Consider the following 14,032-nt stretch of genomic DNA (forward strand, 5'->3'; position numbering starts at 1 on the left):
ATTTTGGCCCAATACATCTGCTAACTCACTAATCCCTCCTGGAGTATCGCCCTCACCCCAGCCCCCCAATTTGTCTCACTTATAGTCTTTCTATCTGGTAATACAGAGACATTTGTGCATTTATGCCCAAACAAACATACATACAAGCAAACATTCACGGTGTTCTGTTGTAAACCAGGTTCTAATGTTGTGTTGTATATCCTTAATAACATCGCTGCAACAATGGAGAGAGTAGAGCACTACTGTACAGTTATCTCAGCACGTGGTCAAGTAAAGCTTGGAATTTTGTGCACTGTGGGATTTATCACCCCTGCTGTTCCAAGTCTGTCAATGCAAAAACATGGAAATTAGTAAAAATAAAGGAAAAAAAGAAGGAAAAAAAAAACAACCTGATGCAACAATCCAAAATTTCTGAAGTTTTCTGATATGCAATATTAATTCATTGTAAGAAAATTTGCATAAGTTAGAATACCTTTACACAGGCTACCACCCAGGCGAACTGCTCATTTTCATCTTCAGCCCCTCTTGTTTAAATCTTTGTGCTATTTTCATTTCTGCATAGCACTGAATCCTTCCCTCAGATCTTTGCAGGGTGAGAGAAATCGTCTCTTTGACTCCCATTTATTCAAATACAGAAAACATGCAAAGAGCATTGAGATGCACATAAAATTTGACTCAGTGTGCCACTGCTTGCCTTTTAACTCTCCCACACTGTGTGGCAGAATAACTCAGTCTCAACCTACTTGGGGGAGGCATTGATCTCACAACTAGAGGCTGAGAGAGAAACACCAAATCTGTATGTGTGTGTGTGTGTGTGTGTGTCTGTAAGAGAGAGTGAAAGGTGGAAAGAGAGTATGAAAGAGGTGAGGAAGAAAGGTAATTCTCTTTGCAGTAGGAACAGAAAAAAACAGAAAAAACTGAATATAAAAGAGACTCGAATGGACAGAGGCTGCATAAACCAGTGGACTGCAGATAAGTGAGGAAGAAGTAGATATAGACAAAGAGGCAGTAAAAAAATTAAAAACAGCAGGTATAGTAAGTGCATTCTTTCATTACTGATCCCGATCCCACCATGCATTTCAGATCACTGATAAAACAGGTTTATTTTAAGTCCTGTCAGCTCTGCAAGCACTTACATATATAGCAGTTTCTGATGCAAACAAACCACAAGTTTTAAGGGTTAATAATAACACAGAGTCTGCACATATTACTGCGAGCACAAGTAAAGCTTGCCTGTAGGTCTGCAAAAGGCATAGAAGTATTCAGTCAAAAAAAGAAAACCTGTTCAGCAGGTGCCACCCTTACCAGAGCGCACTGCTTCATCCTGTGATCATATCATGTCATATGTTACTACTGAGAAACTGCAAGCGATCTTTCTACAGGAGGGGGGTTGCACATGGCAAAATGAATCAAGTGTGCATGGCTAAATACATGATGCAGCCCAGTGGTGGCACTGGTATCTATGAGGACAAAAAATTATTAACGAACAGGGAGTTGGTATGTTTAATTGTTAGGGACACACCCAGTAAGGTTTTATTGTTGGATATCACTATCAGATGGGCCACCTGGAGGAGGAGGGATATTTTATACCAAACAAAATTGCCCTATACTTGGTCTGCAGTGTAAGGCAAGGCACAGCAAATTTATTTATACAGCACATTTCATACAGGGGCAATTCAAAGTGCTTTCACATAAAAAAAAGATTAAAAAAAGAACAGAGCATAACAAAAATACAAACATTAATGAGTATAAATGCATAAAAAGAATAAAACAATAAAATGCATTAAAAACAAGTCACAGTGCATTTAAGAGTCAGAATGAAATTATCAGAAGCATATAAAAGCAGAGCTGAACACAAAACTCTGAAGTCTTTTAAAAGTAGCCAGAGTTGAGGCTAAGATCTTCTGGAAGTTTATTCCAGCTACAACATGTGTAGCATATTGAATGTGAATGTAGCTTCAGCCTGTTTTGTTTTAGGAACACTAAACAGACTGGCCCCTGACGACCCAAGTGGTCTAGAGGGTTCATAGTGTGGTAGCAAGTCAGAGATGTACTTCGGCCCTAAACCATTAAGTGAATTGTAGGCAAGTAACAATATTTTGAAACAAATTCTTCAAGACAGTGGTAGCCAATGTATAGATCTGAGAACTGGTGTGATAAGTTTAGCTGTCTTGGTCTTTGTTAGAACTCAAGCAGCAGTACTGTAAATCAGCTGTAGGACTTTTTTAGGAAGACCTGAAAAAATACTATTATAGCAGTCTGCTGGAAATGAAAGCATGGATTAGTTTTTCCTAGATTGTGCTAAGATATGTGTCCTCTAATTGTTGCTATATTCTTAATAGGTCAATTCTATAATAGACTTGATGTGGCAGTTAAAATTTAAATCAGAGTCTGGTTTGGTTTCTGTTTCAACGAAAGAGACACAAGATGTGTCTCTTTCAACATTCTTTATTTAGCATTTTGTCTTTGTTTAGTTGGATGAAATTTTGGCACAGACACTCACTAACATTGGTCAATGCACAGGGGTATGCACAGTGAGTCAATAGGATCATAGTCACTTTGTTCTGGTAAGTGATACTGTCCTTAAGCATAAGTCAGTCTGGGAGCATGTAGGAGAGATCCCAGAATTTAACCCTGAGGTACTCCACACGTCATGCTTGCTCAGATGAGTGGTTGCCAGTGGAAACAAAATAGTCCCTGTTTTGCAGATAGAATCAATCGAAGAAGCGTCCGACCCAGTTTTCCAGTCTTTCTTGTAGTATTGAATTGTCAGCACTGTCAAAAGCTGCACTGACATCCAGTAGCACAAGGCTAAAATGTTGTCTGAGTCATGACAATGAAATTTAAGACCTAAATCAGAGTAGGTGCTGTGATGGTTTGCAGTGAGTCTAAAAGTTTGTTGGTAGGGTGTCAAAGCCACATGTTGAGGGAGTAATATATTGTATAGTTTCCTCTAGAGATTTGTAGTCAGTTGCATTCAACTCGGTCCTGTTTATCAAGTTACTTTTATGTGGAGTAGTGTTGTTTAATGTGGAACTGCTGATTGTTTGTCTTATGTATTGAATTTTATCCCTAAAGAAAGAAGTAAGCTTTCAACATTCAAATTATCAGCTGAAAGGAGCTTGGGGGGTTGGTTAGCCTATCAACTGTGGCAAATAAAGCATGTGCATTATTAATGTTTTTGTTGATGCTGTCCAAGAAGAAAGATTGTCTGGCACTTTTCAATTCCAGATTATAGGAGTGAAGTCTTTGTAAGTCGTCAGTGTCACAGTGAATGTCTAGTTTAGTTTTTCATCATTTCCACTCAGCTTCTCAGCACTCTTTTGTTCTGGACTTTTACGGATGTAGCATTTCTATATGCTGCTCTTTGTTTGCCAGAAGTTAATTTCACTAATGACATCAATAACATTAGAATTTCAATAGAATGGAAATTATATAGGAGATTATCAACAGAGGCTGATATAAAGCTGGTGAGCTGGAGAGAAAAGTCTCCATAAACAGTGTATTCTCACTGATACAGTATATTGCTTTATTAAACAGTTTCTGATCTAATACGAGTGTCACGAGTAATAAACATTTCAAGGAAAATGCAAAGATGATCAGACAGGGCAACATTGATATTGTTGCTTTGTCTGAGCCATAACAAAAGATGACTTCAGGCTCTCTGTGATAAATAAATGTAAGGTATGGCCCCAGTTGTGGGTGCTCCCAGAGATGTGTTGAGGCAGTTGGAGGCAGTTGGAGTCAGGGAAGAGCTGTGTCCAAAACTTTCCGAAAACGGATAATTAGACAATTGTGCACACTTCATGCATCTACTGGTCAGGTGTGCAAAGGAGTGAAAATATATAGGAGCTTCTGTCTCAAGCTCTCTTTTTTCATACTTAACATAACCACTTCCCTCACTTTTCATGCAGAGAACAAAAATCCCAACACCAAGCATGCACTGGTGAAGAGACAATCAGAAAGCATGTGTCATTATCCCAATTTGAATAATGAATTGCACTGACAGTCATCACATCGAGCACACAAAACACAAAAGAGTTCTTAGAGAGAGAGAGACAGGGGTGACAGTGGTGAAACAAGACGTTGTTCACTTTGTTCATTTGAGACCATAAGGGAGCTACTGGAACACTGATCTGATATTATGGCTTCAAACTGGATAAAATAATCTTTGCAATGTACTGATCATCAGTTGGCTCATTATTGACATCATTTATACCCAAAGAAGAAGCCTACTGAGCCTTGCTGGAGCAAAGGGTGTGTTAAATACAATCTTATTACGGCACATTATGCTGCTTAGTTTACCAGGCCGTAATTAGAGGTCGACCAATTTCAGTGAGGCCTTTTTTGTTTTGTTTTTGCATCTGATAAAATATAACAATTTAACAATCATAACTAATGAGACAAAAGACAAAATTGCTGAACTTAAATCAACACTTATTTAACACTAATGTTATTTCCTGCAATGTTCCTGCTTAGTAGATCTGCACACTGTCTGCAATATACTTTTTTTTAAATACAAAAAATGCACCAACTAAATAAATGAATTGATACTGAAAAATGACTTCTACACCACCATCATTGAGTCCATCCTCACCTCCTCCGTCACCACCTGGTACACTGCTGCCACTGCCAAGGACAAGAGCAGACTGCAGCGTATCACTTGCTCTGCTGAGAAGGTGATTGGCTGCAATCTGCCATGCCTCCAGGACCTGTACACCTCCAGGACCCTCCAGCATGAAAGATTGTGGCCGACCTCTCCCACTCTGGACACAAACTTTTAGAGACACTCCCCTCTGGCAGGAAACTGAACCTCACGCCAATAGAACAGCTTTTTCCCAAATGACCCCCACTGCCACTGACTGCCCTCCCCACCCCCACCCTACCCACCGTCCACTATTGCACTATCCCCCACTCATATTGTTGCACATTTATATTTTTCATAATATTTTTTTCACATCTTGCAAATTCTTCTATTTATATTTAAGCTATCTGACCTGCAGTAGTTGCTTTGCTTTATCTTTCTTTATATTTTTTCTTCTTATTATGCTTATTGTCATGCACCAAAACACCAAAGCAAATTCCTTGTATGTAAAAACCTTGTTGGCAATAAACTTCTAACTGCTAATTAAAACATGAAACTTTGTGAAAACAAAATGTATATGAATGAATGAATGAATTATTAGCACATTTATTCAACAAATAGCAGCATCTCCTTGTTTCTGAGTGAGAGAAAAAAATGTTAATTTACACAAATAAATAAAATTTAACAAACAATAAAAAGTTGAACTTTATTTCAACATGAACAAACCCTGTTTCAGTCTGCTTACACATTATAAATCTTCCCATTATAAATCCTCCCAATCCACCATCACCTCACACCAGGAAGGTTCTGGGTTCAAACCTGCCAGCGGGCTGGACCCTTTCTGCATGGGTTTCCTCTGGGTACTCTGGCTTCCTCCCATAATCCAAAGACATGGAGGTTAACTGGCGACTCTTAATTGGCTGTAGATGTGAATGTGAGTATGAATGGTTGTTTGACTGTATATGTCAGTGATGGACCGAAGACCTGTCCATGGTGCACCTTGCCTGTCAGCTCGGATTGGCTCCAGCCCCCCTGCGACCCTGTACCGGAAAGCAGTATAGATAATGGATGGAAGGATTATGTACACTGTTTGCTAGGCCAGGATTGTTAAAGCTGCTATATTTAAGTATTTTAATTTAAAACATTAAATAATTAGCTAAAATTATCAACAGAATGTGAAGAAATGACAATTTTGACATCATGTCATAGATGTCCCTATGTTGTGTTGCACAGATATCTTCTGAAGTTAGCATGCCAACCAGCTAGTCACAGCCCATCCCATCATGTAATACTACTTTGTACATAAATAGGCAATAGTGAGCCACAGTGGATTCCAGTCTGCCCTCAGTCCAACCTGAGAGGATGAAGTAGTAATGTCCAGAAGGCGTATTCTTCTATTCTTCTATTCTTCTTATCAATCATGTTTAAGGTATTGAACAGCAAATGCAACAATGGCTGAAGCTCTTGGCAAGCGACCAATATCCCCACGACCACCTCCTGCTCCAAGTAAGAAACAACGTTTTACAACAAATAAAAGCAGTGATAAAAATAAAAGCAAAAAAGGGTCAACACTGGTATTGCTTCCCACTGCTGGAGGCAGTTCTTGGCGAGTAAAGGAATAAAGTTTGAGTTGAACTCGCAAGGTTTCTTCTGGGCTGTTGACCTAACAGCTGTTAATGCTAATGTTGGTTATGTAGCAATAGCAATACATATGGCACCTTTAAAGTAGTAATCCGTATAATTTATATGACGTCAAAGCCTGTTTTTCATAGTACTGCAACAGTACTGCATCATTCTTGTCTCAATATAATTTTTTCATTGTTAGTGGCACTAGATTCAAATTGAGAGATTTCTGCACTTGTGTTTTGGTCTGAATTGGGCAGGGTTCAGCTGGAAATGGTGACGTCACATACTTTTGTGCACCTATTAGAATTTATCAACATCTGAATCAAACTCTCAGCAATAGTTATCGGTATGATTTACATGAAGTCAAACATTTAAATGTTGTTGTCCAAAAATGTATTGCATCAAAGCCAAATACAACTTAGTGTAAAATAAATAAAAGTAAAAAATAAATAAAAATATGTAGCCGAATATAAACACTACTGATATTACAACACATTACATCAAACCATGAAAACATATCCAAACTGTTCAAATATAATGGTTTAGTATGCCACTAAATGGCTTTCTTCACCTTATCAGAGCTGTGCAGACCTGGACAGATGTTTGGATACAGAACTATGTGGCTGACTTGTTAGCAGAAACATGGCCTCTGTGTTAAAAGGGAGACGGTAATGCGAATCCTTTGTGAACCGAACCCACACAGTACCTTGTTGTACTTTTATCAGACACAAGGACCACTCTATGGGTCCGAATTACTTGTGGCGTGTAGAACATGCCACAAGTGCAGCTCTGATAAGATGGCCCTCCTGATATCACTTGTTGAAGAGTAACCCCCCGTCTCCTCAGTCCTAATTCCTTCAGGTGTGATTTCAGGGTCTCAAGAGACATTTTAATGTCATGATATGTTGACAGCATATCAAGAATTACATCATATATATGTCCTTTGTTAAAATATTCCACTATAATTTCATTCTCCTCCTCCATTCTTTCAAGCTCAGTTTGAAATTTGTGCAAAAACACCATTGAGAGCACACAGAAGAAGAGGTGTTGTCCCGCCCTTTCCATAATCTGAAATGTAATTTTGTTTTCTGAATTGTTGTTCCGTTTTGTGAAATGTTGTTGTTTTTGACCTTCAGGGCCACTGTAAAAGTAATACCTAAAGACTGTGATTATCAAAGTGTGAACCATGGATTCTCTCACACATGCGTAAACACATACGAACTAGTGTTTCCCCCTTTTTCTCTGCCCCTCTTTTTTTTCTCATAGACCACAGGCCACATTTCAGTCATGACTAGGGACTGGAAGTTTACTCTCCTCTCCAAAATTTAAATCAACTGTCCAACTACTCTGTAACCAATTTAATGTTTTTATGTAATGTACTCCAGTTCACAATGTGTGAAAGAACGTCTATAGGTGTGGCAGCAATCACTTCAGAGTGCCGCGTCAGGACAGCATTTGATGTTCAGGTGAGATTGGAAACAAAGACATGCAGATTCCAGGTCTCTGTTTCGGATGGTTTACATAGAAGTTTGCCAAGATATCATTTCTCTTAAACAATAGAACACAATAGTACAAACTGATTTGAATCTAGCATAAACAACGAGATGTAATAACATTAGTATCAGCTAATAATCACAATAATGCACATACTGAATAAACATTTAAACTTGCCAACATATGTATGACAGTCACTGTTACAGTTTTTAGTTAACAGACATTCAGCTTAAACAGGAGATAACAATTTCATTGTACAGAAATAGTAGCAAGTAGCATGAAAATACACCCCACTCACATACTATAACAAGCTAGCTGCTAACTCTGATTACGTAATGTGATAAACATTGATTAATTCATAAAAATCCACTTGCAGCTAAACAAACATTAACAGTGCGTAACTTAAACACCTGGATGGTTTACTCACATTTCTATGGATGCACACTCTAGATAAATGTCCATCAGATGTCATTGTGATCCCTGGCAGACAAGACCCAACTGTCACCTGCTCTTCTCACTCACTGATGCGTTCAGGGGCAGAAAAAAAGTGTGGGCACGCCAAGTTAACATGTAGACAACATGACAAGGCACAAGAGGTGTGGGGAGAAACATGCATAGATGCATGGCCCTTTTTGGCACACATACTGCTATCCTATAGAATGGCCAAAATTTAAAATATAGAGTTTAAGACAGTGGCGTGCTGTCAGGTCAAGCAAGGCAAGCAGTGCTTGCCCAGTTAAAGCTAAAAATAAACATAGTATGGCACTGAAGTGAAAGCGATTTGATCCTTACAACAGTGTCCCATAAAAGCTCTGATATTGCCTGTTTGCATCCATTGCACGCATTGTCTCTTGAAGCTAGCTTGACTAGCAGCCATTCTAGCTATAGCATCTGTCATTTTCATAGGCGTCACCGTGTCCTATTGATATGGGCTGGAGCTTGTCAGATGGAGAGGAGAACAGCGTACTGAGGATAATCCTGGGCTCTGATTCAATTTGTGTGTGTGTGCTTGTCAAGCTGTCCTTGACTCAGCTTCTACCTTTGTGAGATCAGTTGTTATATTGCGCTCCGCATGCATGTCACACATGCGCAAATGTGTGTGGACGCTAAGTTTGCGTATTAAGCTTTGCACATTAAGCTTTAAGGGGCAGCACTGGTCAAGTAGACAAGCAAGTTACACTGTGCAAGATCATCCTGCAAAATCAATACGGGTTTTACCCCTACAGGGTTAGAACCCAAATAAAACATTTTAAGCAGATTAAGCAAAAACAGAGTGAATGTAAGTACTAAGTTTTAAACCTTTCAGAATTTAAGTAACAATAACAAAGGATGGCAATTTACAATAGTAACTGAGAATAAAGTCAAACTGACCATTGAAAAAAGAAAAGGAAAAAAAAAACATATTATGCACAATACAAAAGAGTCTAAGCACTAGTCATGTTTTTTGACACTGGAATCTACATTTCTTCCAAAAAGAAGTAATTTCAGTTACCGTTATCAGGTGAATCCATGAATACAGGAAGCCGTATCAGTCGGGAAAACCATGGCAACAGGACTGGCTTATTGTAGGACAGTTTGGTAATGAAATGTTCATTACTGAAAGAAACTGTGATGTTTTCCAAAGAAAGGAAGTGCAGTTCCAGGGTTCCTACATCATTGACCATGTCTGACAAGCACTGAGTGCCCAAAAAAGATTTTAGCACTGAGTTGTTCAGCATGGTTTCCACTCAGTCACTGATGACATGCAGGACCCTGCTGGTTGTACCCAGGAACAGTGAGGTTTTACGTACAAGCTGGCAGCCCTCAGCAATTGAAGGGCTGTTAAAAAAGAGCCGGATTGCCTCTTGTAGCAGGAGCAGCAGTTAAAGTTGTTTGCCAGTTTCACCGCAACAACCTCACGTTCAATAGTGTGAAGGGAGTTTTCTTCCTTCAGGATCTGAGATGAGGCTGCTGTGTCTGCAATAGTAACAGGGCTGACCTCAGCAATGCAGTGGAATTTTTGGTTGTTGGGAGGAACTTGTCACCTCCACACTCTCTGACAGACAAATTAGTGAGTTCAGAGGAGGCCAGTGTCCTCCCCGCTGATATCTAGCTGTCCCACAGCTAAGGCTTGATCTGTGCAGTTTCATCTGCTATGAAGATGCTGAGCATGTCGCTCTCGAATCCACACCGCTGGACCATCTTTGGGCAAGAGCTTATAGCCAACACTTTAGCTTTCACCTCATCAATTTGCAATAAAAAAGTTTTAGAAAACTAATATTACTAATATTACTGCTGCTTTTTCTTCATTGACTATAATTTTCTACTTGTTACTTGATTTTGAATGTTGAACTTATATATTGGGAGTGTGGAGTTGTTTGAACTTCAACAATGGTTTTTCTTCCACATGCATCTGGCTTCTTGGGAGGAAAGCAATTCTTTGACTTGGAGTTGAGTGGATGTGTGCTTTTGTAGTCAAAGCTCTTTGGATTTCTGTAACCTGAAGGAAAGAAACAAAGTTTTGTAAAGCTTTAGTAAAGATTTTTTAGTCCGTCATTAAAATAAGTATTTTACTGTGCAGGCTACTTACTTAAATATATGGTGGTGTTTGTTTACTTCACAGGTGTCTGGTTCTCTGCTGCCTGGCTGAACTGCTGATGAAGTTCTGCTTGGGCCACCATGTAGTGTAATTTACATCTGCTTGTCAGGGGTATTGCGTTGAGATATCTGGTCTTCTTGGAATCAGACATCCTTACCAGAGATACATTGTGGGTAAACCCTGCTGGAGATTCTGTGATCTGTCTTGGCCCTCACATCAGTACATGTAAAGCATTATTATTATTATTACCACTATTATTTCAGACATTATTAGATTAACACCCAGAGACGTAAACACGTGACGATTATAGCTGCAGAAAACCAGCATTTTTTTAGTTTAATCAAGTGCCTTGTATTATAAATCCATGTCTGGCATTTGTAACAACCCAAACTGCAGGAAAATGGGCAGAAGATTCTGCGAACAGGTGTGTGTGAACAGGTGTCATCAGCTTGAATCTTGATCTTGAGCAAGTGTGCTTGAATTTGTATAATTTTAGCCGCATGTATATTACTGTAAATGTGTTTTTTTTTTTGTTTTTTTTTTGGGGGGGGGGTCTTGGTAGGCTGAAATGTAATGCATTCATTACATTTAATGGATTTTTTTAAATATGTACACCAAAAATAATACATAATTGAGGCACAATTACAGTAGTGACTTTTACATTATAGGATTGCATACAAACCTCAAAAACCTGTTACTGAATCATGAAAAAGCGACACAGATGCAGAGCGTCAGAGACAAGAACACTGACTGCTAGATGGCTGAAATGACACTAATTCAAGGGTAACCTGTTGACCCAGACAGACCTGGCAAAGCTTCATCGAAAGATACAAGAATAATTGCTTGACCACATTCGCCCACAAGTGACAAATATATGCCAAATGTAAGATGTTATAATTCTGATTTGTAATATGCTTGTTGATTTCCCAATTTACAAATGTTTCTGTTTGTGTCCATGACATTAAACCCAATAGTTAGGCTATATATTGATGCATCTGGGTCATGTCTGCAGGAGTGGGAGTGGTTCAGTTTGTATAATTTCAGCCGTTTGTCTTTTACTTAAAAGAAATCATGAGTCAAGACTATCAGCTCCCTTAGCTCAGTACGTAGGTTGGGTGTGCAGCATGAGAGAGAGAGAGAGAGTGGTTAGGCTGGCAACAGGAGCAGAGAGTTAGCTTATTAGTTAGTTTTTAGCAGTATAGTCGTGAACAAACTGTAGCAATGCATTCTATGTGCACTTTAGGCTGTGTGTTTCAACTTGCTAATAATGTCCCCCACTGCTCTCTGACTGTTGCTGCCCTCGTTTACCACTGCAATGTGTGTGCACTGCAGCTGAGGTCCAATATCTCTGACAGTGTCATGCCTTTCATCATGTTTGCACCACTGTCTCTGAACACAAGCACCACTCTTTTCTTGGTTGATATTCCAGTGACCTGTCATATCAAGAAACAGCTCACTGATGTAGTCCCCAGAATGCGAGCCAGACATGGCCTTGACATTTAAAACTACCTGTTCACTTGCATTGCAAAGCCTGCTCAATATCATCTACCGAGTGACTTGAGGTTACAACAACATGATAGAGCAGAGATTTTGTCCCATGAATCCGCTACTATCTCTCATAAAACTCTCTAATTTCATACAACACACTAATGTGGCACACAGAACACACACAAGCACACAAGTGCAGAAACATTATGTGAGGTAGAAACTGATAACTTTTGTTCCCCAAAACATTGCTGCCAAGTTGATAATGTTAACACTAGCTTTCAGACTCCTGTTATCATAAGGACACATGTTGAATCAAGGCTATCTCTAGCCCATTAGCAAATGCTGACTCACCGTAACCAACGTTGGGTATCTTATGACTATTAAATCATTTATGACAGCAGATGGGCTTTAGATGAGTGCAGAGGTTCATTAATCCTTCATCCTCTGCCTCATCTGATTAGCAGGTGTTGCTGGCTTTACCCACTTGGGAATAGTTCTGCTAAGTGGCTATTAATGTTTCTACTGCTGGAAAATTTTGGACTAACATGAGCATGAGTGCCATAGATAAAGAACATATGTTTAAATAATGTAGTTTATCTGCTTTGCATTGTGCCTATTTAGATCAAAACCTAGTATATGGCTTGATTGCCATATGGTCAAATCCTGATTTTATGATTGCAACATCATCTGACAAAATCAGCAAACTCATAAATTGAAGGCATAGGCTGTGCTGTGATTTCAGTTACTTGTAAGGTGATCGCTCAGAGAGAAAGTTAGCGACAGAGTATCTTTATTTTGACTCTCACACAGCGCACAGCTTCTGTCTGCGATCCACAACAGTTTAGCCTTTATTCACTATCGACTCCAGAACGTAACAGACTTTTATTAGAGGCAGGTCTTTATTTCTAAGTCCTTCTTGGTCACAGTGGTATTTTCATACAACACCTATGTTTCAGTCGCTCCTGTTTTTAACTGCATTTTGCTTTAATACAAACTCAACAACAAGCTAAAGCTTGCTAGCAATTTCATTGGGCAAAAACCCTTTATTTCTCAACTGGGCTTTTATTGCTGTGCTGCAGTAAGTGTAATGTCTCATATCCGGTTGCTGGCATTTCTATTGTTCACATGCTATTTAGATCTGCTAGTTTCTTTAGCTTAGCAGTTACCAATTAGTTACCAGTTACCAGTTACCCCCTCTCTCACTCTCTGTATTATGTTTAGTTATTCCTCTGCCTCCTTTGGTAATAACGATACATGTCATTAAAGTATTTTATTTGTCGTAATGGAGGCAAGGCTCAGTTTATTGGAAATGCTCCTCCGCTTCCCTGCAGTTCCTGAGCAGCCTTAGCAGGGAACTAGAGCAGCTCAGTAGACTGCTCATAACAAGAGGTGTAGCCCTAAGCTCTCAGTTGGTATCCATACATTGTCCAGTCATGTACCAGGTTAATACCCAGTCTGTTTGAAAGACTGTAAATACCCCTGCTGTTGTGGTCCAGCCAAAAAAAAGTAGTCTAGCAATCATCCAAACTACAGCAGTGAGTCTCGTTTAACATGGAAATAGTAGTTTATGCACCACTGACAGAGATGCATGAACAAACCTGGTGAGCCCTGAATCACCCAAATGGTATCTTCAGTATTCTTCAGCATTCAGGTAGCAGTCACCATGTCATCAGCCAAGTCAAGCAACATCAAGTTGAGTATACAGGTTCGCAAGTCTTGGACAGTCTCTATAAGAATTGTATAGCTGCCCAATTCTGTTTACAGAATTGTACTCCAGCTAGACTGATACACTGTAGCAGCACTGCACTGTCCTAAACATTTCACCTTTACTTCCCACAGCTGTCTGGAGGTTGTTAGACTCCGTCAAAACCCTGTGATGATCTATTTGACACACTTTGTTCTTACCTTGACTCTGTGTTTTTGTTGATGGTTCTGTCATGATGAATCCCTCTGTTGGTTCACCTTGTGTTTGTTATGCTGTATGTTCCAAGCCTACACAGTAATTTACACAGATTCTCAGAATGCCTTTAAGGTTTGTCATAACTTCTGTGCTCTATGGGAAAACTGTGCTTTTCTTACCTCCACAGGAGCTGATGCCGGTGAAAAGGCACCCCGGCAAAAGACAGGTTTCTCTAAACTCTTATCTGGAGTCTGGGTGAACACAGATACGCTCCCAGTCCTCCCAAAATCTATCTTCCCCTTTCTTTGCAAAATTGACTCATGGCCCCATGTCAAGAGGGCATATGCCCTGAATGGTTTGC

The 14,032-nt window shown here is 39.5% G+C and overlaps 1 long non-coding RNA gene across 1 annotated transcript; it reads right to left on the reverse strand.

Annotated features, from left to right (window-relative positions):
* Positions 1 to 5,362: 5,362 nt before the first annotated feature.
* LOC139635717 (uncharacterized) lies at positions 5,363 to 8,183 on the reverse strand. Its single transcript, XR_011694272.1, has 3 exons — positions 8,133 to 8,183; positions 5,940 to 6,082; positions 5,363 to 5,625 (listed from the first exon to the last, which is right to left on the reverse strand). It is a non-coding gene; the product is annotated as an uncharacterized lncRNA (long non-coding RNA).
* Between the last annotated feature and the right edge of the window lie 5,849 nt (positions 8,184 to 14,032).

Source organism: Trachinotus anak, unplaced genomic scaffold (genome assembly GCF_046630095.1).
Source record: "Trachinotus anak isolate AG129_WGS33_773 ecotype Australia unplaced genomic scaffold, CSIRO_AGI_Tana_v1 ptg000019l, whole genome shotgun sequence".
NCBI classification, from domain to species: domain Eukaryota; kingdom Metazoa; phylum Chordata; class Actinopteri; order Carangiformes; family Carangidae; genus Trachinotus; species Trachinotus anak.